Here is an 18,102-nt window from a genome sequence, read left to right as displayed (position 1 = left end):
AGGGCCTGCCTTCGGTAATCCATTTCCCAGGAATCAGAGAAAGAGTGAAGATGATGATTCTGAGCCAAGAGGTCCTTAAGAATCCTTGTGTAGGTCCGAAGGCGTGGCCCACTTCGTTCCACCCCCCCAGCCTTCCTGCCATGTCCTCACTTCTGTGCATGCTCCTTGGAACCATTACCTTGTAGGTCCAGGGGCATAGTGAGTGGTCTGGCCTACTCAGAGTACTTCTTAGAAGTACTAAGTCCCTTTAGTCACTGCAAAATACCTGTCCTATAAAGAAAAGTAGCCCAGTTCCCCAGCACAGTTACAGGGCAGTATAGGGTTCTGCCCTCCTTTGCTCAAATGTGACCTGCTGGAAGATGCTTCGGGAATTGGGGGAAGTGTGATTAGAAAGACCTCTGAGGTGAACATGAGTCAATTGAACCTTGACCTCATCTCCTGAGGTATTTCCTGAGATAGATAATAATGCAGGGGTAGCAGAGAGTTCTAGAGAAGGAGGCATGAGATCTGTAGAAAGGAAGGATGCCACAGTTGAAGAGGGAGATTTAACCCTCTTTGAGCAGCTCCTCTCCCTTTTCCTATTTGAACTATAGGTTTAATAGTTTGTAGGTTGCTAATGTTCTGCCCTTAAAATTCAGGTACCCTAACTTCCCAACAACCTGATAGCATTCTGGTTTACCACCTCGAGCAGAAGGTCGTTATCAGGCTAATTAAATTAGAAGGAGGCATTATGGATGATTCCAGTACTCACTGTGGTGAGCATGAAATGTTCTCCCATATTTTCTCTCCAGCACTGTGGCTTCATTTAGTGAACACCCAAGAAATAAACAGGTTTTTCAGTCTGTTCCCAGAAATAAGTTGTGGTCTCCCAGTGATTTTGACTGGTGATTTTTGAAGACCTGTAAATGCATTGTAGACCTTAATTAATAACAATTAATAACATTCCCTATTATTGTGCTAAACTGTATAATCTAAATGATGGATAGTGTTAGAGAAATGTTTGTGGTCTAGTAAACTTTCATTGCTTCATAACTTCAGAATTCTTACTCTTTCATAGCTTCTGTTATTTAACTTTGCTAAGTTTGTTAAATCAGTGGATCCTGAGGAAATAAGAAGTCTTTCTAGGAGAGCTGCCAAGGCTATGTTGGGTTTTTATAGAAACTGTGACTGAAAGTGACTACAGTGCTGTCTTTTTCAAAAGAAAATCTGAGAGGGAAGCGTGTGTGATGTAAAGAGTAAAAACTATTACAGTTGTCCAGGAGGGTCATATAGTCACATGAATTTTAGGCATTACAGTTAAGGCAGTGGTGGGGAAAAGTTTTGATCCTGGGAAATAAAGTATAGGTAGAGATTTTAAGACCATGAATATATAGAAATTAAGGCTAAAAGTGGTTTCAGTATGGTAAGTATAAGAACTCTCTTAGAGAAGTGCAATTATTTTTTAAAATAGCAGTTTGCGGTTCTAAAATGTTTAATCAAAATATTAATATCTACTTACCCATAATCTGCTTACCACTCTGCTAATAGTAGATGCCAGCAGGTTATTCAACTGGGACCAAACAATCCACTGTGAAGCAGACTTCAACCTCTGCTTCTCTAAGCAAGCTGGGATGCTTGCCACAAAACCAAGCCAACTCCATGAAGGAGCTTTTAGATGCAAATTGATTTTCTTGGTTTTTTTTTTTTTTTTTTTTTTTTTTTTTTTTTGCTAAGGTAGCTAAAATATGGAACTTTGGCCATGAGACATTGAAATACTTAAGTTATTAATGTTGGCATCAATTCTAGGTGAATATGTTCTTCATTTGTAAAAGTGTCCTTAAATGGTTCAGTTTGCAACATCAGAATAACCAACTATATGAATATGTCCCCAGAGGGCATCTGTTCTGCCAAGAGATGATACAAGGCTATTGCTTTTTTTGTTTTTTGTTTTGTTTATCTTTTTCTAGCAGATAAAAGTTTTGTGCTGGCTTTTCCTTAACTTGCCTAAAATTGTCTTCTTATTATACTTAGTCAATGGAACAGCATTTGGAGTTCTTTGTAACAAATTTGTGTTTCTTGTCCAGAGAATTCTGGAGATATTTGATTCTCTCCCTTATGCTTTTTTACGTCCCAAGGAAGTAAATCTTTATTCTACTTCAATCTTAAGTTCTCTTCATTGAAAAGGTGTCTTGTTAACTGAACAGAAAATGTGATTATATACAAAAAGAAATACAACTGTTTAAGCATATTGAGGCCTCTGGATTTCTGTGATATGGGACCATATTCAAGAAGGAGGGGAACATACATAGTTGAAAGATCATTTCTTAATAGGTCACAATGACACAATGAAATCAATGAAAGGATAATATTGAAAATGATGTTCAAATATGTTCTTTTCATTGCAAAATTATATAAGGGAATTATTAAAGATAATATTGTGGGCCTTATATCTTTAATATTAAAGATGATATTGTGGGCCTTACTTGGGCTTTCCAATTCTGGGGTAATTGCTAAATTTCCATTAGGTTGTAGTGTTTTTGCAATGCATGCTTCTTAATTTCCAAAAATTCTAATCCTCTCACGGGGTCAGCAAGAGTTTTGCTCATCTGTCATCTCAACATTCATCATTGCCTTAGTGATGGTAATTGTTTATTTCTAAATGACAGTATTGGTAAGTGTTCAAAGCAGGATTCAAGTTCAGTTCATCAGAAGTCAAAGGCCTTCTGTGACCATTTCCTATTATACCACACTGCTTTCCTCCCTAGGCTTTGTGAAGATATGTGGACCCCCAACTCCTTTCTAAGGCTCTCTGTTACTTAGAGCTAGATTAAAAACTAGTAGCAAAAGACCTGCAAAAATTGCTTTCTTCCCTCCAGGAGTGACAAAGATAACCCCATGCACTTAAAATAACTTGTCTCCTGGTCATCCCATTGGTCTGGTTAGTATATGAGCTTGTAGAGATTTTAAATGAATAAAGAGCCGGACATATAACTTGTTGGAGCTCCTATGTGATTCATCCCACCCACTACCAGAGAAGGGCCTGAAAGTATGAGAGGCTGTGGGAGACTCTGAGTGAACTACACATTTCTTCCAGGTGGATGAGCGACAGGTACTTTTGGCTTCCCCAGTTCCCTAATCATTCACTATTGTGACAATTCTAAACTTTTATAACATTATTAAATTCTTTAGGAAGAACACATACCCTTTAATATTTTAGTGTCTATAAGCATTTTGAGTTATTTTTCAAATGCTAAGTTCTGAGAAAATCCAAATGACTTTTCTAAAGCTTTCTGATTCTTTATTTAAAAACTCTGTTCTTTTTAATGGAAATTGTACCCTTATATTTAATTCCTTTACACTCAAGTAACAATATTTAGGTAGCTTGTGAACTAATTGTTATCCAAGTCTTTTGATCTCTTTTATAGTCTCATTTTAAATAATTTCTCTGAACCACAGGAAGTATATTGCTGCCAAGAATATACTAACTTAAAACACTGAGTTTCATTAGAAACATTTATTCCACCAAATTTCAGTGGGTTCTCATCATGTTAAGACATGTTCATTCATTCTCAAAGTCAATAGCAGCATCCTGTGATGTGATGTAAACACAAGATTGAGATTTTAATGAGGAGCAAAATCAAGAATAAAACATGGGTCATAAAAAATTCCTTATTAAAATCTAAATGTGTTCCATGATATCAAAAGTACAGGATGATACTATCCGATCCTTTCTGTGTATCTCATATCCTTTTTATTATCAGATTAATGTGAAAATAGGCCCTCCTACTCTGTCACAGTTTTATTGTTGTTGTTGTTGTTATTTTTAAAAATAACCCTTGATAGGCCTATGTTGAGATGTGATTTATATGAACAATAACAAAAAACAATTGAAGTCAAGTAAATATGCAATTAAAACCAGAGAAGAACACATCATCTATATCAGGGTTCTCAATTCTGTCTGCACAGAGAATCATCTGAAGCCTTTCAGAGGGCTAGTACCCTGTCCCCTTCCCAGAGATTCTGATTCAGTTTAGATGAGGCCTGGGCATCAGTATTTTTTAACATTCCACAGAAGGTTCCACTGTGCAGTCAGGATTAAGAACCACTGATTTGCACTTAAATATGACATGATAACTCATAGAATTCTAAGTCTAATACAGTGTTATCCAGGTTGAGCATTCTTAATCTAAAAATCTCAAAATCAAAATGGTCCAAAATGAAAGTTTTTTGAAGACTGACATGATGCCACAAGTGGAAAACTCCACACATGACCTCATGTGATGGGATTACGGTCAAAACACAGGTGCACAAAAGAGTTTCTTCATCATCCTCAAGGGTAAAAGATCCTGAGTCTCTTCAACTGTAATATACAAACTTACTTTTATGCATGAAATTATTTCAAATATTGTATAAAATTACTTTTAGGCCATGTATGTAGGGTATATATGAAATAGAAATGAATTTGCCTTTTAGACTTGGGTCCCATCCCCAAGATATCTCATTACATATATCAAAATATTCCAAAATCTAAAAAATTTCAAAAACCAAAATACTTCTGATACCAACCATTTTGTAAAAATGATGTTCAACCTGTATTCTAAGCCCCTAATAAAACTTTTGAGAAAAAAAATTTAGAAAAGAAATGAGGTCAGAGTAAGCTTGTCCTATTACAGGGACAGAGGGAGAATAAAAAGGTCAGTAGAGCCTGGCTAATAATGACAAAGGAGTCAATGGGAGGAGATGATGTCAGACACATTGACAGGATCAGGTTATTAGATTGGACTACCTTGCCATTGAAAGAAGTTTGAATTTGGTACTCAAAAGACTTTGTGAAGTCACAAGATATGATTGAATTACTACCAGCAGTGTCTTTTAGGTCCACATGAGACATAAACAGTGACATGAACTAGAGTGATAGTAGTAGAAATGAAAAGAAAGGGATGAATTTGAAGTGTCTTAGAAGTAGATACAGTAATGTGACAGACTGGTTGTTGAGGCAAGGGATGCCTAGGTTTGGATATGAACCACTAATGGAGGGTAGTTGCTGTTTGCTGAAATGGGAATAGCTGGCAGTTACACGGAAGGAGGAGGAGTGAAGAGTTCTCTGTTGGCCACATTAACTTTGGAATGCCTTATAGACATCCAAATGTAAAAGTCAAAGAATTGGATGTACAAGTAGAGCTTTGGAAGGAAAATCAGAACCAGAGAAATACATTTGGGAGGCATACAAACTATTCTATAAAACCTTGGAATTCTAAGGCCTATTTAGAAGGAGAATATAGATATGGGGAAGAGAAGGCCAAGGACCAAGTTCTATATATGCATGTGCTAAATTCCTGGGAGGATTAGAAAGATAGCTGTTTTCTTCTAGCAAAATAGTAGTACTATATTGAATAATCTTTTGTAATAGATTTGCTTATTTAGTTCCAGAACTGTGATGAATAATAAAAATCATAAAAATATCGCACTAAAAATACCTTTTTAATTTAAAAAACTATATTGTAAAGTAACAATAAAAATTTTAAAATAACAGTAGGAAAAACTTCTTAAGGTTGCCTCTCAGTCCCCATAAAAGAGAAAAATACAGTTAACTAAATAAAATGTGACCTTAACATGAATACTTCTTTAATTACTATAACTTGTTGAGCTCATGTATAATGGGGTGAGAACTTTATATTGGGCAGGTAAGGTTCTCCAAGTCATGATACTAGGAATAGTCTAAACAAAGCTTAGCTAGTAGAAAAGGTTATACATGTTGATTTTTCCAACACTGCATCCTTTACTGACTTTTATTAGTTATGTTTTGCCCATAAAAAAGTTGATTGATGTGGTATTTCTCTGATAAAAATAGGTAACCAACAGTTTAAATTTTTGTGTGTTTGAAAGGGAAGTAACTTAATTTTCTGCTTTTGTCAGGAGAGTAACTTAAACTTGGCCATGCCTATCTACAATTTGCTATTACTTAGAAGTAACAAACACACTTTCCTCCTGGAACTGAAACGGAGGAAGACCATGTTAACTGTTGGTGGTGGTTTTGAGTAAGATACAAGCCTAGCTAGTTGGCTGAAATTCCTGAAGACCACCACTTGATAACAATGTTTTTTGGTATGTGTGTGTGAATCACCAACCTGATCAGTTAGCCACAGAGTGTATGCCTAGTAAAGTTAATATATACTTTTCTTTTGTGCTTTTAAAGTTTTACATTGAACAAAATAGCTTGTAAAGAAAAATTTGCCTGGAGACATTGTAGTTTTATCCAATAGTGTATTTCTATTCTGCCCTTTTGCAAGTTTAGTGATATTGCAAAATGAAAACAAACGTGGTTTAAAAAGTATTACAACATTCCTGGGCTTTTTTTTCAGGGTCCTTGAATGTGTAGTCCTTAAACAGTCAAGTTGAAGGACAAACATTTTTGTCATGTTTGTAGTTAGTCAATAAGTATTTATTGAGCCATGAAACAGCATCCTTGTCAAAGCATGTTGGGACAGTAGTGCAGGATATTAATTCCGTACTGTGGTTGTATCCTGGCAAAGCGCATAAATTTCATTATGCTTCTCAAATCACTTAACTGGTCTATCTGACCAGAAATAGAGCAAGCTTCCAGAAATTGCAAAAGAACAGTATAGAATGTGCCAGGACTACACAATATTGTATTTGCAAATCTGCTGTGTCAAACCATTTTACATTCTCAGGCAGAATATTTCTTTAGTAACACTTTTATCCAAAGTAAAAATCTCAGATTATTATGGTTGTTATATTGTATAATAGAGCATATATTATCTATATTTCACCATGCTATATGGTATTTGTTGAATATTTCTTTTTTTCTATGTAAAAAATTAAATGAATAGAGATAATTATACAACTCCATAAAAATTGATACATTTACTAATAATGATATTAAATTGGATACCCTTCCTCCATTCAGATAAAGTGGAAATATTTTTAGGTCCCTTGGAGGATTTTTGAAAGTGTTTTCCATTGACAATTAGAATAACATCCTAAAGTACAAGTGTATGAATATCTAGGAAATGTAGAAAGTACAAATTATATTAATCAATCATTTCATGGGAATATAGGGGTTGTTACAGTGACCCAAAAGAGCAAGACAGACCTTCCCCCCTTGCCTGATGTTGAGTTGGATATCTCACACAGCTCTGCAAAAAACAATGATGATTTACATCTTTCCTAGCTACAAGGAGTTCTCCCCTTGCCTATGGTTTTGAAATAAATTGTATCTTTCTTTTAGTGGCAAGAGAACACTTCATAACTAATAAACATAAAAGGGGATGAATCATTAGAATGAAAATAAGTTTAAAAAACTTTTGCATATTTCAACTGGTGTCTTTTAGGCTATTTTGTTTTCAGAAAGTGAAAGAGAAACTTTGAGTTGTTTGATTTCTAGGTCTTAAATCTAAATCAAAACAATAATGGCGTATGAAAAAAAATTGTAGTGTTAACCCTTCAGAGGAACATCATCATGGTGGAAAAAGAATTCAAATTATTTGGAATATCATATTTATAGAATCACAGGTATATAATGAGTGGTTAACATCAGTGAAATTAGCATCGTTCAGTTATAACACTGATAGAAACATCTGTCACAGATATAGCTACAGTGCTAGGAGCATGGACTTCCCAGTTGTCCTCAGGGTATGTTCTTTAACTCTTGGTTCATACAACCACATAGTAGAGATGGGGTTAATAGTGTTGGGACATAATGAAAGATCGCCAGCACAGCATCACAATGCTAAGAGCAGCTGCTATAGCAAGACTACATGGGTTTGAATCCTTCCTCTATCATGTCAACAGGAAGTTTGGAAGTAAAATAGTTAATCCCGATGTTCTTCATTTCTGTCTTCTTTAAAAAGGGGGATAAACATAGTACTTACCTCATAGGGTAGTTATGAATGATTAAATGAGTTAATATTTAAAAAGCACTTAGCACTGTGTCAATACACACATGCACGCACACACACACACACACAGCTTAGAGCAGCAGAGATGTGTTTTTGTTTAAGGAAAAAGATTCTTTTAACACTAACCTTAAGCCACCATCCCTTTCCCTTCTGGATTCATCTGCCTCGTTTGCCTAACTTTTGAACCCATTTTAGATCTCATGTCTAGGGACTTCAAAGTGGCAAAAACATTTGCCTCCTTTTCCTTATTCTGACTTGGATAAAAAAATAAACTACTAAATATGTTGTTAGCATGGTTGGCAACACCTTAAATAGATCCATTAGTGTTATAGAATGACCCATTCATTATGCTAACATTTTGTCTTTCTGAAAGATCATCAATTTACGTTTGTTCATCAAAATCACCATCAGCTTTAAAGCTGTGTAACTAAATTCATTTGCTTGCTCCTGGACTAAATGGGATATGATGATGACCTAATTAAAATGAGACATTGAAGTAGGATAATCTCTCAGGTTCCACTTAGCTTTAAAAATCAATGAATCTATAAAACTAGATTGTGGGTCTAAAAGAACTTAATGTCCTAAGTCTTTTAGTTTCTCCTCTGTATGGATTTCATAGAATGTTCTGATAGATGAGAAAAAGGGCAGAAGCCTATAAGTGTAACCTAGGAAATCCATGAGTGTCATTTCCATGTGGCTTTGGTCACCTAGTCTATGCCAACAGTAACAACTTAACAAGTGATTCCTTCTATTATTGGAACTACATCTGCTATAATTGGAGAAGGAGCAAGAAAGGGATAAGCTAGGAGTAGGGCCTGCAAACACTCCTAAAACCTCAGCAGTTCCTGCACCAGTCTGGCAGGGCTTGTGGACTCCATAGGCCTGCAACCTCATAGGCCAGGAACCACCTGGTCAGAAGTATCCATTCCTTGATTTGATGCTTTACTGCTAATCTCCTGAAATTCTTGAAATTCAGAAGACACATTTTCATTTTGCATGGAGCCCTGGAAATGATAGAGCCAGTCCCACTCAGGGTAAGCCAACCCTTTGTGGAATCATGTCTTACTTTGTGAGTTCACTTTATGTTAAATAGGTAAGATAAAAGTAATAAGTAAAATCAGAGGAGGTTAGATCTAGAAGGGACCTTGGAAGGTTTCCCTTGAGCATTCGCGAATTCACAATTTGCATCTTCTGTGCTTCTTGCTCTCACGGAAGGTGAGCTTTAAAAGGGAAAGTGCATTTGTTTTATTTTATTGCTTATTGATTCTGACAGCATTATTATGAACATTGCCCCTGATGTTTGCAGAGTTATAATGATTATAATTTAGTTATTACATTTATTGAAGTTAATATTTTAATTAATTTTTTATAAGTATGACATTTAGGTATAATAAGAAATTGGAACAATTCAATTCTTCATATGCTAGACTTTTCAGATCTTTGTTTTGAAAACTTTTTGAATTCTTAATTAAATATTTATTTATAGTGCCCATAATAAATAAATTCATCAAAACAATTCTATTAAAACCATTAAAGTTATTTCCTATGGAGATTTCACCTATGGTACTTACTCAGAAAAGGAAATTAGGAGACATAGTAATGAAGCCTATTATTTATCACCAGGGATTTTCAGGCTATGTCTGCCAACATTTTATTTTGTCATTATACCCATCTGTCCCTGGAAAGAACACTAACACTGATTGGTTACAAAGTTTCCATAACTCACAAAGTTTCATAGGTTAAATCCTCTTTTGCTAACAGCACTTATACATAGAACTCTCACTTGACAAGGTAAAAAATATGTATTTCCAAGCAACTGAAAAACAAGGAGTGCATGCATTTCCATTTACTTCTAGGTTACATCTTCTGAGAATACATTTGAACAGTTCTAAATACTCATATAAATAAATGGGCAGATTCTAATCAGTGAATTGTAGGCCACATTGCAATAAAGTTGATCTGCCTGATAGCAGGACCCTGCACCCAGATGGGCACAGATAGTAATCTGTGAAGAAAATCAGGTGGCAGTGGCTTGGTAAGCCAGTTCTTTATATCTAATTCTAAACACTAGAGAAGTATGAGATGTGTAAGCAGTTTATCAAAGAGTCTTAACAAGTTCTACTTCCAAATAAGAAGTGCTGAATTTGTAGGAGTAAATTAAACCTTAGTAGCATTGTCATCAGTATTCAGAAGTTCAAACTATAAGAGCTCTCTGAAAAGTTCTTCTGTCTGAATACCTAAATGCAATGATTTACCCAGATGCCTGTATTTTCCCCTATGCCTCAAACTCTTTCCTGTGATATGCCAACTGCCCTAACATAGTAGCTAGGTACAGGAGATGCCCAGTGAGTGCATGTTGAGTGAATGGGTGTTATGGTTTGGATATGTTGTGTTCCCCAAAAGCACCAGTGTTAATGCAGTAAGTGAAATAATTAGATGAGAGTCATAAACTAATCAGTGGATTAATCCATATTTAAATGGATTATTGGGTAGTGGGTAACTAAGCAGGTAGGGCATGGCTAGAGGAGATGAGTCACTGGGGATGTGCCTTGGAGTTTAAATATTTTACTTTTCTCTTTTCTCTTCTCTTCTCTTCTTTTCTCTTCTCTTCTCTTCTCTTCTCTCTCTTTCCTTTCCTTTCCTTCCATTCTCTTTCCCCCCATCTATCATCTATCTATTTCTCTATCATCTATATCTCCTTCCTGGCTACCATGAGGTAAGCAGCTTTCCTCCACCATGCCCTTCCACCACCTTGGACCCAGAGCAATGAAGCCATCTAACTAACCAACTGACCATGGACTGAACTTCTGAAACCATGAGCCCAAATAAGTTTTTCTTCCTCTAAGTCATTCTGGTTTGGTAGTTTGATCACAATGACCAAAACCTGAAGAATGCAATGAACTGCTGATATCATACTAAATAAAAGCTACCAGCATTGGGCCCTTTGACATGCTAGGAATTGTGCTAAGCACTTTACTGATTTTGTCATTTAATGTCCAGGCATCCCAGTAGGTGCTACCAGGGTCACTATTCATATATATAGCACCTTGCTGTGATTTAGAAAAAGCTTTTATTTCACTTCCAGCACATGGTGAATGTCTAAGGGCACTCTGAATACTGCTGCTGTCCCCAATTTATGGGTGAAGAAGCCAAGATTTAGAGGGGTTAAATGACTTGTTCAAGGTGCATACTTACATTCTGTAGCTATGTACGTTTGTGAGAGTGGTGTGATTCTTATGACTTATAACATTTGTGGAGCCAGAAGCCTCCAAGACTCATGCCTTAATCATAGTATAACACTGAGGAAGGTTCATGAATGTCATAGGGACAACACATTATCATTTTCAGATCCCAGCCTCACTGCTAACTCAAGGTAACCATAGGGTATTACAGGGCATTTTGGCACCCAAAGGTCTCCTTGGTAATAATGACGATGAATATTTATGGAACACTTTAAAGCTAAGTGTTTATCGCCTAATGAAATGGCTTAAAATCAATAGGTTCTCACAAAAGTCCTTTGAGGGAGGCAGGGTAGATGCTATGATCACTGTTACATTAATAAAACAAAGGAGGATAAGAAAATTTATGTGATTCCAGAGAGTCCCAAGGCCAGCACATGGCAGAGAGGATCTGAATCCAGACTCCTACTCCAGGCTTGCTCTTCTAGTCACCTTCATGCTGCCTAGTGTGGCTCAGCTCTTTCCAGGGCAGTCAGTTGCTGTTAACTGAACCCAAGGTTCCCAAACCTGATGACCCATTAGAACTGTCAATAAAGCTTTGTAAACTCCAGATCCTTAGAATCATCATTAGACCTGTTGTGTGGTGCAGGAAGCAGGTAATATGTATTTTTTTAACAAGCTTTCCAAGTAATAGTCTGCCTACTACTATCCTCCCACCCAAAGATTGGGGAGTGGGGGTAGACTCTAAATTCTCATGACTATCCGAGGTTCCTTACCTTATGCTGTTTTCCTGGTCTAATACTTCATTTCCCTTATGCCTACCCAGATCCTACCCATTTTTTCAAGGACTAGCTCAAGTCCCTCATGACTTCATTGCCAGTGCCATTCTGGCGACCCCCTCCCTCTTCAGGAAGGTTTCCCTTCCCATGTCTGAGTACTCCTTGGGAGGTAAGAAACCAGAAGGCCCAACTTCAGTGAGGGACTGCTGTGTCTGACTTTTCCATAGGTCATCTTTTCATGACTCTGAGGCTGTGTACATTGTTCCCATTTTAAAGATGGAATAAGAAAGAAACTTCAGTAAGGAACTTGACTGAGGCCTGTGGTCTGCACAGGTGGTAAAGTACAGAGTGGGGTTTCTGCTGACCTCACTCTTCTGCTTTTCATTCTCTCTACTGTATCAGTCTTGCTTTATCTTCTTAGCAAGATTTCTTTTGTAGTACAATAGAGAGACATTGTCTTACATTTTAAAAAACCCTTCAACTACCTTGTATAATCACATAGTAAAATAACCCAGTTATTGAAGAAGTGGCAGAGTCTCTTCTCCTATTTCTTTTGTGAATTTCTGCCTAGCCATATTCAAAAAGACAAACTGATATTGGGGGAAAAATCATATTTTATTTATTCAACCCCTTTAATATTCCAAGAGAATTCTAGTCAACATATCTGTCTCTTCTTTTTTTTTTTTTTTTTTTTCACTCAACGAACCATAAAATGTTAGCAGGCATAGAAACCTTATAAATTATCTTGTCCAAGCCATTTCTTTTAGAAGAATTGATTGAACCTCAGAGAGGTTAAATTAACCTGTTCCAGATCACATATCTTATTCATGACAAATTTGAGATTAGGGGCTGGGGTTATGGCTCAGCAGTAGAGCACTCGCCTAGTGTGTGCGAGGCACTGGGTTCGATCCTCAGCACCATATAAAAGTAAATTTAAAAAACAGAGGTGTCCACCTACAATAACAACAAAAATATTTTTTTAAAAAAAATTGAGATTAAAGCCTAACTCTAAATCATACCTATTGACTCTTGGGATTATAGGTGACTCTGAACTTAGCAAATCAATAGGCAAAATGCATATTTCTGAAATTAGTCTAGACTTTTTTTTTTTTTTTTTTTTTTTGGATACTGGAGATCGAACCGAGGTACTCTTAACCACTGACCCACATCTCCAGCCCTTTTTTTTATTTTGACAGGGTCTTGCTAAATTGCTAAGGCTGTCCTTAAACTTGTGATTCTCCTGCCTCAGCCTTCTGAGTTGCTGGGATCACAGGCAAGCATCACTGTGCCAGGCAGAATATAGACTTTCTGAGGGGAAGGAGGGTACCTTTTTACTGTCAGAAGCAAAGCCTGACAGTATTATTATTATTATTAGTATTATTAGTATTTGTTGAGCTAAGTATTATTAGTATTTGTTGGCAGCCAGCCTCACTGATTCAGTGACTGATTAAAGAGAGGACTGCCTGGCTAAATGATATTAAAGGCATCTGCTTGCTCTCTCCTAAGTGCTGAGTTCACCTCAGATGACCCTAAATGCTGCCTGCTCTGCCATGATCCCACCCCCAGGTATTTGACACACCTGTCAGCTTTGTGGGCTTATGGAAGATAATTTTTTCCTATCTTCTAACCTCCTTCTAAAGTGCAATTAAAGTTCTCATTTTACCACTAAAGGTAACAAACACTGCTGTTAGGGTAGGAAAAATGAATAAGGCATAGCTGAAATTTGAACATTTATTTTATCACCTATATAAGATTAAAAAGTTCCTTTTTGACCACTTTTAATACCTTATAGAAGTACAGAAAATAATGGAATTACTTGAAAATTTTTGTAAATTATGACTTTATTTTCATAGATACTCCAAGATTCTCATTCACTTGATTTATTCAACAAATATTTATTAAGCAACTGCTATGCCAAAAATTGTCCCAGCTACTAGAGATTCAGTGGTGAATATAACAGACAAAAATCAATCTTCCATTAAAGTGGTAGAGACAGATAACAATAAATAAATGCATTATTATAAATGTTAAAAATACCATATTATGAAGAAAAAAAAAAAAGTATGGGAGCTAGATAATGGAAGGGGATGATGTTTTGGATCTGATAGGGAAAGTGTCTCAGCAGTTTCGGTTGTTAAAATAGAACCATAGAGTGAGCAGCTTAAATTACAAATATTTATTTCTCACAGTCTAGATGCTGGAAGTCCAAGCCAGTATTGTTGGGTTCTGGTGAGAACCCTTTTCCACAACGCCACATTCTTCTGGTTTTATCCTCACATGGTAGAAAGAGAGTGAGAAAGCAACCTCCTTTTTATAAGGGCACTAATCACATTTGTGAGTTCTGCACCCTCACAATCTTAATGGGTTGGGGGTTAGAATTTCAGCATTTCAACTTGGGGAGTCAAAAGCAGGCACTCCTTTGTTGAGATTGCTGTCCAGGGAAGTGGCACTGAAGTAGGGGTCTGAAGGAAAAAGTTCTAGGCACAGGAAATAGGACGGGATTAGTCCTGAAGCAGGAGGTGGGTGGGGCTGGGGTGCTGAGAGGGTCAGAATGGCAAAATGTGGGATGGACAGGCAGCCAGGCTCTCTATAGCCTTATGTCTGGGAAGTAGTCTGGGTATGATTTTCTGAGAACAATGCTTGGTTTATGATGCAAAAGGTCGGAAGATAATAGAGGCCAAGAGTAGAAGCAATGAGACCTCTTAGAGGCTTCCCAGAAAGATCATACTTAGTTCACATCTCAGTTATACAAAAATATTCTGTTGCTAGTCCAATAATGCCCATCACTTAAAAGAAGGAAAAAAATAACATCTGATCCTCAGACTTTCATATAAATGAGAGAAATTTGATTTTCTCATTCATCAAAAACCTTTATTAAATGGATTAATTGAAAAATATGTCTCTCAGATGTATTCAGTTGAAAATTTTCTTCTGATATTTGTTATTAAATATTAAATGAATATTATATGTCAGATCATCTGTTATGCTCTGTATTAGATAAGAGAATGAAGCAACACTGAGTCTAATGAAGAAATTGTGGACAAGTACAGGACTAGAAGAATGTACAAACTGTGGAGATAGGTCAGAGGATGGAGTGGCTTTGCAGAGTAGTGGACCTCTGAGTTGGACCTTAAAAGAGAGGCGCTCTGAGGAGGGAAGAACAGAGCATATGCAAAGAAACAGGCAGGAAATAGAATCAGTAATTATTCAATATTGCTGAGAGCTACAAGCTACAAGTAGGAGAGCAGGTGAAGACTGAAGTAGACAGAGCCAAAAGATGAGCTTTCAGAACTTGTATTTGGTGAGGTTTTGAGTAATCTGCAAATTCTCCTATAAAATAAGATTATAGGCGATCCCCAGCTTCACAATTTTTTGACTTTCTGATGGTACCAAAGTGATACACATTCAGTAAAAATTGTACTCTGAAATTTGTATTTTGCTCTTCAGAGCTAGTGATATGATGTCTGCTCCTCTTTTGAGATTCTGGGCAGCAGCAACAATCTGCAGTGCCCAGTCAACTACACAATCATGAGAATGCAACTACTGATACTCTGCAATATACAGTGTTGCCAGTGGGTTTTTTTTTTTTTTTAATGCTTTGTGTTTTCCCATCCCATTATGTCTACAAAATACCCATCTGTGTGTGTACATGAAATAGTCAACACTTTATTATAAAACAGGCTTTGTTTTAGATGATAGTGCTCAACTGTAGGCTAATATACATGTTCTGAGCACATTTAAGGAAACAGAGACTAAGTGGTTATGTTTGGGATATTAGGTGTATTATATGCATTTTTGACTTGTAATATTTTCAATTTACAATAGGTTTATGGGGAGGTAACCCCATAGTAAGTCAAGGCACATATGTACATAAATATGTGAATCAATTTTCTTTGCTTTATCATATACATCAATAGCCCCTATTAATTTTTGTGCCCATTATTTCTAAATTAATTTCTTTTTAAATTACTTTATGAGTTTATAGATAACCATTAGTGTGTCTTTGCTTGCATGAATGTTGCAAAGAGTATGAGGTCCTCCATGGCTTTTAAAGATGGCTTTTGCTGAATTAGCAGGACCTATAGGACCTCCTAGAATTCCCTGTATAGTCTCTTGGGGCTTCTTCATTTCAGATCTTGGAGCAGGTGTTCTAGATTTAATGAGTATAAGATGTACATGTGAAGTGTTACAGAGACTGGGTAGTTGGTAATCTTGATAGAGGGACTGGTATGACTTCTTGATCTACTTTTTCTAAGGTTTGGGGGGCAATAGTTACCTAAAAAGGATCCTTTTGAAAAAAAAAAAGATTTGAATTGGACCTCAAAGACTGTATTTGTTCATTTGTAAGCATTTATTGGTGACCTGCATTATACAAGATTGTGTACAACATATTTGGGACACAAAAATTAATTAATATAAAATTCTTTCTGTTAAGGGTTTTGTCATAATTAATGACTTCTTACAATACTTATAATAAATCACAATTATAACACTTCAGTATATTTCCAAAATGATTTTTGTTCAATAGTTATAAAGGTTTTATAAAATTTCATTAAAATTTTTGAGTTCTTTAATTGTGCATAAGTTCAGTCTCATGGAAAGCTGAATTTATTTTTCTAACATACTGACTAATGATAGGGGGGAAAAATTCAGAAGAAAAGTACCAATTCATGGTTCTCAACTTGAGAATCTGCACTGAACAGCTGCATTGTAACACTTACCCTTTTTGTTCACTTGGAGTTGCTCTCCGGGATCCTCATATAATCGTGTTGGCCTAAGGGCTCTTCAAATGTCACCAGGGCAACAACAAAGTAACACACATGAAGTAGGCCCTCTGTGGCATTCTTTATGAAAAGCACTGAATTAAATTATTGCATAACAAATCATCTACATATGAAAGGCAGTGGACTGTTAGAGAACCCAAGTGAAGACAATGCAGACTCTGATTCCTACCTCCACTCACAACTCATTGGTACCCTTAGAAATCTTGTGGTGACCTAAGTCCACTACTTAGAATGTGGGAAATATTAATACTGTACTTTTGACCTCAAGGGAATTACAAACTAACTTAGGGAGATTATTGTGATGGTTAGAGACAAACTCCCATCCATGCCTTTTGCTCTTTCTTGGTCAACCTCTCAAAAAGATAAATGAATTTCCCCATTACTCCCCACCAATGGAGTTCCTAAAAAAACTGACAATAGCTACCATTGATCCAGTCCTTACCATGTGCCATGGAGCTGCTAAGCACTACATGGGCATTATTTTATCTATCCTAATTGCCTATAGTGTCAGTACTATTAACATCTCCATTTTATAATGAGAAAGTTTAGGCTTTAGAATATGTGATTCTTGGCCCAGGTTCTCAAAATGAAGGAGTATTTTGACACTAAGATTAGAACTAGGTGATCCATTTCATGAGGTCTCAAACCTCTATACATATTAAGGAAACTACTTCATACCATAGTCTCTATCACCATTATACTACTTGGTTCCCACTTCATCTAGAAACTATAAATAGAACTCTTTATTGTAGAATACTCAATTTCTACAGAACCAAAAGGAGAGACAGCATATGAAAAATAGATAGCATGTGATGTTTTAGGCATGATTAGACCAAAATAAGACAGATTTCTAAATATACAGAAATATTTACATCCAAATGATACTAGTGGTCCATCCCCTTATCCCAGTAATGCTTGAAGTTCCTCTCTGAAAATTGCTAGCTTTTGACCTGCACAAGAACACAAGTCTCACTCCTTTTTGGTCAGATTTCAATTTTAGATTTCAGAAGAAGATCAATTACCTTCCCTTCAGCAGGTTCAACCATGAAAGACTTAACTATTTTAAAGCAAGTTGATTCTCAAAGTACAGAAATTGGGCACCATTACTATGTATTTGAAAGGACCAATTTTCCTCTCCTTTTAAATTTTATTTAAAATGATAAAAACAAGAAGATCATTATAACAACCACTTGCAGATAATCATTACACACTTCTAAATTGTATTCAAAAGAGTATTCTGAATACATTTCAAGCAGGCCAGCATATCATATTGAATTAAATGATTTCCCAAGAGAATGCCTTTAGTGGGGACAGCAAATATATAGCTATTACATGTGTTTTTAAAATGGTAATACTGCTTTAAAATCACATACCTGCCAGGCATGGTGGCTCACACTAGTAATCCCAGAGGCTCAGGAGGCTAAGGCAGGAGGATCCAGAGTTCAAAGCCAGCCTCAGCAAA

General features: G+C 36.3%; 1 protein-coding gene across 3 annotated transcripts in view; it reads left to right on the top strand.

Annotated features, from left to right (window-relative positions):
* The window catches only part of Stard13 (StAR related lipid transfer domain containing 13), a 522,899-nt gene that overhangs the window by 296,661 nt on the left and 208,136 nt on the right, over positions 1 to 18,102 (top strand). The gene's annotated exons all lie outside the window — the stretch shown is intronic.

Source organism: Sciurus carolinensis, chromosome 5, assembly GCF_902686445.1.
Source record: "Sciurus carolinensis chromosome 5, mSciCar1.2, whole genome shotgun sequence".
In the NCBI taxonomy this organism is placed as follows: Eukaryota; Metazoa; Chordata; class Mammalia; order Rodentia; family Sciuridae; genus Sciurus; species Sciurus carolinensis.
This window is presented reverse-complemented; position numbering and strand designations above follow the sequence as displayed.